Genomic DNA, 15,272 nt, shown 5'->3' on the forward strand with positions numbered 1-15,272 from the left:
ACTATGGATTGTTATCAGCGTCTGGTACAGTTTCATCCGGATGAGGGTGATAGCTGGTACTTTTATGGTGAGGGAGCACGACCTCCGATGCCACTTGTATTGGCTCTAAAGGCATGTCATGTCTTAGAGTCAGGTGGCGAGGGCTACCTCATTTATGCAGTTGATATGTCCACAAGTATTTCGGGTATTGATCAGTTACCGGTTGTCAGCGAGTTTCCTGATGTATTCCTTGATGAGATTCCTGGTTTTCCTCCGGTTCGAGAGGTTGAATTTGGTATTGATCTAGTACCAAGAACAACTCCTATATCCCGAGCACCTTATCATCTGGCACCGTCAGAGATGAGGGAATTGAAACAGCCATTGCAGGATCTGCTTGATAAGGGATATATTCGTTCTAGTGTTTCTCCGTGGGGAGCACCTGTTTTGTTCATCAAGAAGAAGGATGGATCGATGCGATTGTGTATTTATTACATGTAGTTGAATCTGTCACCATCAAGAATAAGTATCCATTGCCACAAATTGATGATCTGTTCGATCAATTACAGGGTAATTCTGTCCACTCCAAGATAGATCTAAGATCAGGATATCACCAGATGCGGGTACGAGACTCAGATATTTCTACGACTGCTTTTAGGACCAAATACGGGCATTATGAATTCCTGGTGATGCCATTTGGTTTGACGAATGCACCGGCAGTCTTTATGAATATGATGAATCAGGTATTTTGGGAATATCTAGATAGATTCGTCATTGTCTTCATTGATGATATTCTTGTCTATTCTCAAGACAAGGATGATCATGCACAGCATCTGAGAATTGTATTGCAGACGTTACGAGATAAGCAGTTGTATGCGAAATTGAGTAAGTGCGAGTTTTGGCTTGATCGGGTAGTGTTTCTTGGTCATGTGATTTCAAGTGAAGGAATATATGTTGATGCAAGTAAGATAGAGGCAGTGCTGAACTGGTCTCATCTTACGACGGTTGCTAAAATTCAAAGTTTCTTGGGTCTAGCTGGTTATTACCGTCGGTTCATCGAGAATTTTGCACGGTTGTCCAGGCCTTTAACTCAGCTTACACGAAAAGATATTGCCTTCATATGGTCCTTGGATTGTGAGGAATGATTTCACGAGCTGCGTAGACGTATTACTACTGCACCTGTGTTAGCTCTACTTTCTGGATCGGGAGGTTATATTGTCTATACTGATGTCTCTGATCAAGGGCTAGGATGTTTTCTGACACAAAATGGACATGTTATTGCCTATGCTTCTAGGCAGTTAAAAACGCATGAGAATAATTATCCAGTTCATGATCTCGAATTAGCCGCCATTGTATTTGCGCTCAAGATCTGGAGTCATTATCTTTATGGCAAGAAATTTGAGATATTTACGAATCACAAGAGTTTGAAGTATTTATTCACTCAGGCAGAGTTGAATATGCGACAGAGACGCTGGATGGACATACTGAAAGATTATGACTGTGAAATTAAGTATCATCCAGGTTCTGCCAATCTTACTGCTAATTCCTTGATTCGGCAGGTGAGACTTTCTGCACTTCAAACTAGTGAATTATCTCATATTATTCAGGAATTTTGTTCACTGAGTTTTACGCTCAAGCATAAGAAAGGAAGAAATGGGATTCGTTTGTATACTATTTTGTCTGAGCCAACATTGTACTCTCAGATCAGAGATGCTTAGATATCCGATGTTAAGACTCGGCGTTTGACATGCCTAGCCAATGGAGTTAATACATCTGGATTCCATTATCAGGCAGATGGTTTATTATGCTTAACGAATCGAGTGGTTGTACCTGACGTTGCGGAGCTCAGGAATGATATTCTTTCTCCAGCTCATAGGAGTCGATTATCAGCTCATCCTGGAAGCATGAAAATGTATAAGGACTTGCGAACTAGATTTTGGTGGAAGGGGATGAAGCGGAGTGTGTATCAATTTGTTTCTAGATGTCTTGTTTGTCAACAGGTCAAGGCTAAACACCGACGACCAGTTGGTTTACTGCAGAATCTTGAGATTCCCGAATGGAAGTGGGAGCACGTGACTATAGAATTTGTCACCCACTTGCCTATGACTTCACGTTAGTGTGATGCTATCTGGGTTGTTGTTGCCCGATTGATGAAATCAGCACACTTTATTCCTTATAACCGGGAGTATTCTTATGATCTCATGGCACGTTTATACATTCAGGAGATAGTGCGAATGCATGTGATTCCAGTGAGCATAGTCAGTGATAGAGACCCGCGGTTTATCTCACATTTCTGGGGTAGTTTTCAACAGGCGTTGAGTACCACTCTGAGTCTAAGCACTGCATATCATCCGAAGACTGATGGTCATTCAGAGCGCACTATTTGTACGCAAGAGGATATTCTACGTTCTTATGTTATGGATTTTGGTTTGTCTTGGCCGGATCAGTTACCTTTGATCCAATTTGCCTACAATAATAGTTATCATCGTAGTATTGATATGGCACCTTTTGAGGCATTTTATGGTCGACGATGTCGTACTCCGTTATTCTGGAATGAGATAGGAAAATGGAAAGTTGAGGGTCCCGAGTTGGTGCAGCAGAATGTAGACAAGGTAGATTTGATCAAGCGGAGAATCAAAGTTTCTCAAGATTGGCATGCCAGTTATGCTAATATTCACCGTAGGCCACTTCAGTTTGAACCTGGTGAATATGTGTTTCTACAAGTATCAACTTTCAGGAAGGTGATGAGGTTTGGTTTGCAAGGCAAGTTGTCACTTCGTTTCATTGGGCCTTTCCAGATACTAGAGAAGATCGGAGATGTTGCATATCGGTTGGCGTTAACGCCATATCTTTCCAGTATTCATGATGTATTTCATGTGTCGTTACTTCAACGGTGCATAGCTGATGAATCTCATATTATCTAGCCTACTGATGTTCAATTAGAGCCATATTTGTCGTATGTCAAATGACCACTCCGTATCTTAGACAGGAAGGAGAAAGTTCTTCGAAACAAGACTATACCACTTGTGATGGTACAGTGGCAGCACCGAGGCGCAGAAGAAGCAACTTGGGAAACAAAGAGTCGTATGCGAGAAGAATATCCTGAGTTGTTTTCTTTGTACTTTTGATTACTATGTAAAGATGTAATTACACTTGTTGTAATAAAACATGGTTTGATGTTCATATTGTTATCTTGATTTTGTCTTTAGATTGTATTTCGCGGACAAAATATCTAAAGGTGGGGAGAATGTAGTAACCCAGATTCCATTTTAAGATAATAATATCTTAAACATGATTAAAGATTGGTAATTAACAAAATCCGAGGCTTAATCGGACTTCAGAATTAAGAATTTGGCTTCCAATTGTTTGGGCCAGTTCGGACGGTCCAAAGAGGACTTCGGACAATCTGAACTCAGCAGTCCTGGGGCTTCGATTGTGCCTTGTTGACTTCGGAGTTAAGGGGCGATCAGATGGTCCGAACCAGGATCGGACGTTCCGAACACCTTTAGGCCAGCCAGGCAAGATTACTCAGCCATGGATTTTGACAAGTGTCAAGCATAGGACACTTCGGGCGATCAAAAGTGGCGATCGGACTGTCCGAACTCGATGTGAAACAACCCTGACCTCTAATTTAAATTTATTAATAAAGAAAATGCTGATTTAAAAAAAATTAAATATTTTGGCATGAACTATTTGTTTAAATGAAAACCCGCCTGTCTCAGACGGCAATAAAAATAAAATAAAAGAAATGAACAACCGACGACACAAGTAAACTAGACCGAGAAAAGAACGAGAACCCAAGAAAGAGATTCGACATATCAAATATCCAAAAGTTTAAAAATCTAATGTTTACATGCCCAAAAACAATTCTAACAAAACATTACATATACATTTGTTATATAAGAAAAATAAAAGCTTCATAACATAAACATTCGAGTAAACTATGCGGAAGACTGACATAAGTCGGAGTGATGTGTCGTGCCCGCATCGCAGTCTGCTCGATAGTCCTGCCCGCTCAATCTCAATGATAACATATACATGCACCAAGTAGATGTAGTGAGCCTAGGGGCCCAACAAGAATATGAAGGAAATAACGAGTACTACATAAATACAAACACACGCATATTAAAAATAGCTTGTAATAAAATACATTGTGCCCTTAAACTTAAACAAATGATTTTTAAAAGAATGAAGTAAACATGAATGGAACATATGCATGACTAAGTCGAGCATGAGCAATGTAACTGAATAAACTGTACTGGAACATGGATATAAATGATTTGAACTTAGATCCTTGAATTGTGACTCTGTGGTTTTCGATCATGACCATGGCTGCAGTGCACTATACCACAAGGAAGTCAGGATATTTCCCAACTCATCTTGCCCTGTGGGTGGTAAGGAAAGCCAAGATTTCTTTTAACTCGTCCAAACCCATAAATTTGGTAAGGGAAACTAAGACGTCTCTTAACTCTTCCAAACACATGAATAACTTGGTAAGGGAAGATAAGACGTCTCTTAACTCGTCCAAACACGTGATAAATGTAGTCACAATCATCTCACTTCGTTCGTAAAATACTTTCTTTCATTCTTGAATATGAGACTTAACATGCATATGTAAATATGTCGTACATGTAAACATTAATCGATAATCATGAAAATTACTCACACATGGATGACCGGGATGGTGATTTAGGAGACAAACCAAAAGATGGGAAACAAAACCATAATTTAGTGCTTAAGGCAAATCCGAGCGGTTTGCCCGTAAAATTTGTAACTTGCTCGATTCTCATTTGAAATGGATTCCGCTTGAAACTACGACTCCATGACACTTAGAACTAAGTATAGCAATCATCCTCGGAATTTTATTCCTAAGAAATCATTTTATAAAAATTTCATTTCCGGGCAGCAAGCTTAAAAACCTAGAATTCTGCACCTTTTCCTTCAAAAAAAATCTAGAACTCGACCAAAACATAACCGAATTGATTCTGCTTGAACCGGAATAATCCCGACATCTAAGACAAGTTCCAGACCCAAGCCCTTAACCAAATTCCAATTTTAACCCTGCCATAGTTATACATTTTCGGAAAGCCCCAACACTTAGAAAAGATCCGCACAAGTCCTAGCTCATTACCTTTCCAAAAACTTAACCATTTAACCCCCAAGTTCCAAACCAATAAACTGGAACCAAGACCAATACTTAGACTCATTCCCAACAACTACAACCCGCCTTTGATCTGCTTGAACTCAGCTCCAAAATGGCAGCCCCTACACTCAACCAAAACCGAGCCCACCATCATCAAATTCAAAATGCCTCAACTCCAATCCACAACCTAACTTCAAAGCCATCCTAAGCACTACCTTGTGACTACATTTCAACCATGGTAGTCCCTAATTCACCATCCAAATCAACACAACAAAACACCATATGTTCAAACCAAACCAAGTATAAAAATCTAAAAAATAAGTCAAATCATATGCCAACTAAAATCTGAAAATTCGAACACCACAAGCCATGTAAATAAATCTGGTAAGTTTTGAATCAATGCCATAAGAAATTCGAACACCAAACCAAGGAATAATCTGGAAAACAAGTTCGAACATCATGCTATAAAAACTCTGAAATTTCAAACCACCATGCAAGGTAAAGAAAGATGGAAATTCAAACACAAGCTATGTAAGAAAATCTGAGAAGTGTTCGAACACAAACCAAGCGCATTTCTGAATTTTTTCGAAGAACACAAAGCATAAAAAAATTTGGAAAATTTGAAGGTAACATGGCTTCAATGCAATCACATTCCAAGTTCAATAAGAAATTCAAATCCTCAACTAACAACATAATATCATAGCATCAACAACCCTCAAGCGAACTGCACAAGAATTTCAAAACAAAAGAAAGCAGAAATCTCTCGGCCAATAAGTTGGAAAACCGAAACAGGGCACTGAAATTTTTCCGAGTAAAAACATGAAATGCAAGCACATAAACTATAATAATCCACATGGTGAAGAAAGAAACCCATTATCCTTACCTAGCTACCAAACCGAAGACAGGAGTTTGAGGTGGGCTGATCTTCGATCCTAGGCTGCTTCGAGCTGCAGATGGAGATGCCAAGGGGCTGCACCAGCTCGACCAGCTGGTGGGGAAGGTGCTTCGCCGGAAAATAAAGGAAGAGGAGGAGCTGCGACGGAATGGTGAAGAAGATGAAGATGGCGACGAGTTGCGCTTGGAGAGAAATGAGGATGTTGTGAGGGTGTGTGTGTGTGTGTGTGTGTTTGGGCATGAAAGTGAGATTGTAATTTGGGGCTAGGGTTTAATCTTAAGTTAGGGATAATGTTGGAGTGTGTAAGTATAGGTGTAAAAGTACTACAAACTAATTAAAAGTGCTACTCTCAAAATAGAAATTAAAATCATAATTTAAATTGCACTAAATAAAACACATGTTTGAAAATCCAAGAATTAAACTTTTTAAATATTCTGATGTCACGGCAACGAGTAAAATATTTAAATAACAAGTAGAGCGATTAAAATAATTTAAACAAACTAGACTAATATTTAAAAGCAATTTAAATAAATACACAAGCGGAAATAAAAACATTTAAAATAATTTGAACAATTAAAAATGATTTAAACAATTAATCTAGAAATTTAAAATAATTTAAAATAATTTAAGAATAAGTAACCGCTAAACTTAGAATATTTAAAATAAATAAGTTGGGCACTCGAAAATATTTAAACAAATAAGCTAAACAGTTAAAATCATTTAAAAGAATAAACTAAACAATTAAAATCATTTAAATATGCAAGCTTAAACCTTTAAAATATTTAAAACAATTTAAATTGCACAATAAAATCATTTAGACAAATAAACTTAAACAATTAAAAACATTAATGAAATAGTTAGTAAAATAAAATCATTGAATAAATAATAAAAATATTTTATTAACACATATTTCGCATAAAAAATTTAAATCAATTAAACCTAAAAATAATAATCCTAATATTTATTAAATTAAATTCATGCAATTTATTAGATTGGATTTTAGGTACTACAATTCAATCCCCCTTTAAATGAAATTTCGTCCTCGAAATTCAAGACTTACTAACTAAGTTCAAATACCTTATACCAGATCAACACTTTTCCAACTTAGCACCTATCTGAGTTGGTTCAAATCAGCTTTCGCTGCGCACTCTGATACTTATTGATATCTATATCATCAAGGACCTGACTAACTTTTATTCCAATATAAAAGTTACAATTCTTACATCTTTCCAAGTGGTTTTATCCTCAAGGAAATTCTATCACTCCTCAAATTTACTTCCAATCTAAATTTACAAACTCAGAAACGTCATCTTACTGCAACTGATAAGTTCTCTATCCTACAAATTCTTAGATCTTTAATTTATTGCACAACTTACATTTTTCTAACCTTATACCCTACGTCGGAATTCCAGGCAATAGAGTTCATATAACTCATAAATAATTTATGTCGACCCCGACCATAACTTAAAAAAATTTTCTCACAATGAAGCTATGCTTAATGTCTATTTACCAATTAAGCTTAACTCATATAATATACAACTCAAGCTCTTAAGAAATTCACAAGTTTCCAAAATACTTAGCAACTAAACACTAAACTTTTCTAAATAGGATAGCTAAGAGACTATACATTTTTACCTCGTTAGACCTCAAGATATGAGATGGATCTGACCATACATCCACAACAAAACTCTACGGCATGCCCAAACGATAAAACAAATTACCAAGCTCCTCAACAATCACGTAAGGATCGACAAAACGAGTTAATTCCCTTATATTCCCAAATCGTTAATATTACGGAACAACGATACCTTCAAGAACAACTAAATATCCATTTTGAAATTCTAAAGATCTATGCCACGCATTAGAAGTGCTATGCTTAATGATACTGGACTATGCTCAATTCCTTATTAGTTACTACAACTCACAACGCTTCTAAGGATGCTTAGAATTATCTTGAGCAATGACTCTAGATCAGTTAAACTACAAGTAGAAATAATGACACTCCTTAACTTAAGATTGATCGACCTATTTCTATAAATAAATCTAATTCAATCCTTGATAAGAAAATATAACTACAAAATCCATTGTCGTTCAGTCCGAAAGCATTAACCGGTAATGCATAGAATCCAAATAGGTGACTAAGCAGATCCCAATTATCCATTCACCAATTAATACATTCATCTCTAGCATCTTTGATTCTACCGAAAGTTCAACTCATAGTTAAAAATTTTTCCAACAGATTTATCCACCTTTTCTATCCTAGACGCAACGACTAAGAAATCCATATTTACACATCAAGTAAAAATATACCACAAGCTATTATCCACTTATTGGATTAGATGGTCTCTAAGTACCAAATAATTCTAACATATCGCCTGAATACATATCTCAAATCTCTAGTTCAACTTGATAGCAAGTTTGGAAAATCCAAAAATTCCCAAATTATTATATGGTACAACTTAAATTCATATTTCAAGAACTTAGTAACCAATTAGGAACCTTGAAGAGTTGTAATTCGATTGAAAATGCTTTCTCATTGTTCCTCAATCACCTTAGCATTTCACCGGTAAATAAATCTACAACTTATCCAAAAAACTGCCGGAATATTCTATTCGTCATTCTGTTCCCATAGCTGGTGCATTAATCTTACCGGTTGATGTTCACAAAATCTTAAAATGCAAATATAAAGTACCACAAAAGTCTCTAGGGACAATTCTATTTCCTATCTCGTAACCATTCACCCATTCAGCTTACCAAAAATCATCTATTTACTCTTAACGATCCTATTTAAAATAGGAAAACCTATTCAGCTAATTCACTAACTAGCAATCTTCTCGCTAGAACTAGTTATAACTAGTAGTCACCACTCCTCGGATCACAACAATAACTTAGAATTTTATCTAGTACTAATACTAAATTCCAATAGTCTAAACTCTTACTATGCAGTTATGAGTCGATTTTCTACACAAGAAATAGATATGATCATTGGAACTATGATCCACCCAAATCCTTATCATGATGGATCATGAAAGGAAATAAACATACAAGTAATGCTGCTTAATACAAAATGAAATACTGCAAGCAATACAATCAAACGAGCTGAAAATAAAAATCCAGATAAGTGAGAACAACTCACTCATGATTCAATTCTAGGGGTGAATGAATAATAATAAAGGATCCATGAATAATGAACATGAGCCAACAAGATCCAAATCTCGTAATCATTCATCAGTGGGTAATGAAGTCATGCTCAAACAATCAAATCACAATCAAGGCAATCGGTGTGACTTCAGTCGAGAGAAGTCCACACAAGGGGAAACAATGGTCCTAAGGCATATTCAGATGCCAGCCACAACATAAGTAGATCACCAAAAAAAAAAGATAAAGTGAATCTCACTCACATCAATATGTGGCTCTAGAACCGAAGAAAAATTCAAGAAGTTTGAAATATAATCAAGATTTTATTAAGAGGTTCAACCAATTCCAAAGTAGTTGAATACAACGTTGACTGATGTCATACGAATTCATAAACGAACAAAGGATATGCAAAGAAATTTCAAATACTCAAAAGTATATGTTGCGATGGATACCAGAACACTTAAAGAATAAGGAAATTAATGATCGAAATAATAGTTCACAAAATTGAAAGATTCATAGTAACCGACTCACTATTTTTCCAAAATCATACATGCCTGAATAAACAAAGAAAACTCAAACTATCCATAATAATATAAAACCAAGTTCGTAACTCAAGTCTTCTCACGAGTTTGATTCACTAACTTAATTGACAAATATGCCTCTATCAATTTTTAAGCAAACTATTCACTTAGTTTTATCCGACTAAATTTCATCCCTAAGAGAATAAATTACAAAAAGGACAGATCAAATAATACATCCTAATACGCATGTTTAATATTTCCGACAAATTCTACAATCTCACCAAATATTTTTAACACCACCTAATAATTTAAACAACATCCATGTACTGCCCAAAAATGGAAGGAATATTAGTACACCAACTCCGATTAACTTGAACCCCCATGCTATAAAAATAAACATTAGAATGGTACACTTTAAACTACTAAAACAAATTTTTTAAACGAAAATAAACACTAAACTACGCACTTAAACAAATTAAACATCTAGTTTTGAAAATATTTTTTAAAAAGGATGCCATCAAAACATTTAAAGTATCAATTCAGGTATAAATAACATATAAAATTCTTTAAAAACATACAGACTTTGAGGCGAGACTTCTCGAGTTTTTTGCAACCGGCTGTAGGCACAACCCAAACCAGAACCATGCTTTGATACCAACTGAAACAACCCTGACCTCTATTTTACATTAATTAATAAAGAAAATGCGGATTTAAAAAAAATTAAAAATTTCGGCATGAAATATTTGTTTAAATGAAAACCCGCCTGTCTCAGACAGAAATCAAAATAAAATTAAATAAATGAACAACCGACGACACAAGTAAACTAGACCAAGAAAAGAACGAGAACCCAAAAAAAAAATTCGACATATCAAATAACCAAAAGTTTAAAAATCTAATGTTTACATGCCCAAAAACAATTCTAACAAAACATTTCATATACATTTGTCAAATAAGCAAAATAAAAGCTTCATGACATAAACATTCGAGTAAACTATGCGAAAGACTGGCATAGGTCGGAGGGAGGTATCGTGCCTGCATCGCAGTCCGCTCGATAGTCCTGCCCGCTCAATCTCAATGATAACATATACCTCCACCAAGTAGATGTAGTGAGCCTAGGGGCCCAACAAGAATATGGGAAAAATAACGGGTACTACATAAATACAAGCACACGCAGATTAAAAATAACTTGTAATAAAATACTTTGTGCCCTTAACTTAAACAAATGATTTCTAAAAGAATGAAGTGAACATGAATGGAACATATGCATGGCTAAGTCGAGCATGAGCAATGTAACTGAATAAACTGTACTGAAACATAGATATAAATGATTTGAACTTAGGTCCTTGAATTGTGACTCTGTAGTTTTTTATCATGATCATGGCTGCAGTGCACTATGCCGCAAGGTAGTCAGGATATTTTCCAACTCGTCTTGCCCTGTGGGTGGTAAGAGAAGCCAAAATTCATCTTAACTCGTCCAAACCCATACATTTGGTAAGAGAAGCTAAGACATCTCTTAACTCGTCGAAACACATGAATAATTTGGTAAGGGAAGATAAGATGTCTCTTAACTCGTCCAAACACGTGATAAATGTAGTCACAATCATCTCACTTCCTTCGTAAAATACTTTCTTTCATTCTTGAATATGGGACTTAGCATGCATATGTAAATATGACGTACATGTAAACATTAATCGATAATCATGCAAATGACTCACTCATGGATGACCGGGATAGTGATTTAGGAGACAAACCAAAAGATGGGAAACTAAACCATAATTTATTGCTTAAGGAAAATCCGAGCGGTTCGCCCGTAAAATTTGTAACTTACTCGATTCTTATTTAAAAAGGATTCCGCTTGAAACCAAGACTCCATGACACTTAGAATTAAGTAGAAAAATCATCTTCGGAATTTTATTCCTAAGCAATCATTTTATAAAAATTCCATTTCCGGGCAGCAAGCTTAAAAGCCTAGAATTCTGCACCTTTTCCTTCAAAACAAAATCTAGAACTCGACCAAAACTTAACCGAATTGATTCCCGCTTGAAGCGACATAATCCCGACATCTAAGAAAAGTTCCAGATCTGAGCCCTTAGCAAAATTCCACTTTTAACCCTGCCTTAATTATACATTTCCGGACAACCCCAACACTTAGAAAAAATCCGCACAAGTCCTAGCTCATTACCTTTCCCAAAACTTAACCATTTAACCCCCAAGTTCCAAACCAATAAACTGGAACCAAGACCAATACTTAGACTCATTCCCAACAACTACAACCCGCCTTTGACCTGCTTGAACTCAGCTCCAAAATGGCAGCCCCTACACTCAACCAAAACCAAGCCCACCATCATCAAATTCAAAATGACTCAACTCCAATCCACAACCTAAATTCCAAGACATCCTAAGAACTACTATGTGACTACATTTAAACCATGGTAGTCCCTAATTCACCATCCAAATCAACACAAAAAAACACCATATGTTCGAAACAAACCGAGTATAAAAATCTGGAAAATAAGTTAAATCATATGCCAACTAAAATCTGAAAATTCGAACACCACGAGCCATGTAAATAAATCTGGAAAGTTTTGAATCAATGCCATAATTCGAACACCAAGCCAAGGAATAATCTGGAAAACAAGTTCGAACATCATGATATAAAATCTCTGAAATTTCGAACCACCATGCTAGGTAAGGAAAGATGGAAATTCGAACACTATGTAAGAAAATCTGAGAAGTGCTGGAACACAAGCCAAGCACATTTTTGAATTTTTTCGAAGAACACAAAGCATAAAAAAATCTGAAAAATTCGAACGTAACATGGCTTCAATTCAATCACATTCCAAGTTCAATAAGCATTTCAAATCCTCAACTAACAACATAATATCATAGCATCAACAACCCTCAAGCAAACTGCACAAGAATTTCAAAACAAAAGAAAGCAGAAATTTCTCGGCCAATAAGCTGGAAAACCGAAACAGGGCACTGAAATTTTTTCGAGTAAAAACATGAAATGCAAGCACATAAACTATAATAATCCACATGGTGAAGAAAGAAACCCATTATCCTTGCCTAGCTACCAAACCGAAGACAGGAGTTTGAGGTGGGCTGAGCTTCGTTCCTAGGCTGCTTCGAGCTGGAAATGGAGATGCCAAGGGGCTGCACCAGCTCGACCAGCTGGTGGGGAAGGTGCTCTGCCGGAAAATAAAGGAAGAGGAGGAGCTGCGGCGGCTTGGTAAAGAAGATGAAGATGGCGACGGGTTGTGCTTGGAGAGAAAATAAAGGAAGAGGATGTCGTGAGGGTGTGTGTGTGTTTAGGCGTGAAAGTGAGAGTGTAATTTGGGGCTATGGCTTAATCTTAAGTTAGGGATAATGTTGGAGTGTGTAGGTATAGGTGTAAAAGTACTACACACCAATTAAAAGTTCTACTCTCAAAATAGCAACTAAGATCATAATTTAAATTGCTCTAAATAAAACACAACTTTGAATATCCAAGAATTAAAATCTTTAAATATTCTGAAGTCACGATAATGAGTAAAATATTTAAATAACAAGCAGAGCGATTAAAATAATTCAAACAAACTAGACTAATGTTTAAAAGCAATTTAAATAAATACACAAGCGGAAATAAAAACCTTTGAAATTATTTGAACAATTAAAGAGGATTTAAACAATTAAGCTAGATGTTTAAAATAATTTAAGAATAACTAATCGCTAAACTTAGACTATTTAAATAAATAAGTTGGACACTCAAAAATATTTAAACAAATAAGATAAACAGTTAAAATCATTTAAAAGAATAAACTAAATAATTAAAATCATTTAAATATGCAAGCTTAAACCTTTAAAATATTTAAAAAAATTTAAATTTCACAATAAAATCATTCAGACAAATAAACTTAAACAATTAAAAATATTAATGAAATAGTTAGTAAAATAAAATCATTGAATAAATAATAAAAATATTTTATTAACCCATAATTCGCATAAATAATTTAAATCAATTAAACCTAAAAATAATAATCCAAATATTTATTAAATTTAATTCATGCAATTTATTAGATTGGATTTTAGGTACTATACGACGTGTTTTGCATGGAGTCATGGAGCTGAATCAGATGATCCGAACTCGAGTTCGGAGGATCCGAACGTGACTGGGAATTTTGCCTATAAAAAGGGCTCATTCGAATTCATTTTTAAAATACGAATTCCGAGTTTCCTTCTTCAGTTATATAGTGTGAGATATACACTTAAGGGCCCTATCGGTTATTATAGAAGTTCTGGAATAACCAAGGTGTGATTATAGTCATCCGGGACTAGCGACTCCAAAGAGTTTGCTTCGGACGAAGGTATGGTCCGAGAATCTATTTAAATTTTGGGAGTACTTATTAACTTAGTTAAGGTTTATAGAAATTGTGTAGTGATACAGTGAACTTTTGAATATAGGCTTCGAATCTTTATCCTACTAAGACTTGAACTAGCCTAGAGGTACGTACACATTAACTGAGATTTCCAGCAAGTATACATGTTTATGTGTTGCATTTATTTGGCGTTATTATAAGGCATGATATATGATTTATCGCTTTCCATATTTATATGTCTTGTGCATATACACGTTGAGCCTATACCTTGTTATACCTGATTATAGAGCCGCTCAGCTCTATATTTGTTAGTCTGTCACTGAGAGTATCGCGACGGCGGGGACATGTATGTCTGACTAATCTGGTGTACTAGAAGAGTGTGGTTGTACCCAGAGGTTGATCCGCGAGGTTACAGCCCTCATGTGGCGCCTGTTATAAGCTTGACTTATCAGATGACCCTTTACCAGTCATCACGGTTGAATGCATTGTATACATATGTTTAGACCTGGCCACGGTCCGGGTCAGACCCGCCGGGTCAGACCCACCGGGTCCGGGTTGGCATTTAGCCAACCCTTAACCGGCCCGCCAATGGCCGGTTCCGGTCCGGGTCGATGAACCGGCGGTTCCGGTCCGGGTTCGGGTCCGTTTAACCGCCGATTCAGGGTCCAGGCTAAACCGTCCCATTTAAAAAAAAATTAAAAATTTTTGCGCCCCAGCGCTTCATTTTAAGCGCTGGGGCGCTATACCTTCGAATTCAATTCGAAGGGGCCATGCCCCAGCGCTTCATTTTCAGCGCTGGGGTGCTACACCTTCGAATTTAATTCGAAGGGGCAGCACGGCTGATTTTTTTAAAATTTTTAAACAAATTTTTAATAAAACATATTTTTTAAATAACCTCAATCAAATATTTCATATCTCCATAATAAAAATCTATTACATTTATTAAATAAACAATATATTAAAATTTCAACATCTTAATATCTTATGACTTAATATTACAAATCTATTACATTTTATTCTATTTCACTCGTATTTCCTCCCGTCGTAGTTCCGGATGTTCCTTCGGTATCATCTTGGTCTTCTTCATCACTTTGAATATGTTGTGTTCGAGTAGCGGCTTTTGACCAATCATTGAGCAAACATTGGGCTTCCAAGTTTTCCGGCCTTAAGCTGGAACGTCTTTCGTTCAATATATTTCCTCCAATACTAAATGTTTTCTCCACTACAACTGTTGAAACTGG

This window comes from Henckelia pumila, chromosome 3, assembly GCF_033568475.1.
Source record: "Henckelia pumila isolate YLH828 chromosome 3, ASM3356847v2, whole genome shotgun sequence".
Classification (NCBI taxonomy): Eukaryota; Viridiplantae; Streptophyta; class Magnoliopsida; order Lamiales; family Gesneriaceae; genus Henckelia; species Henckelia pumila.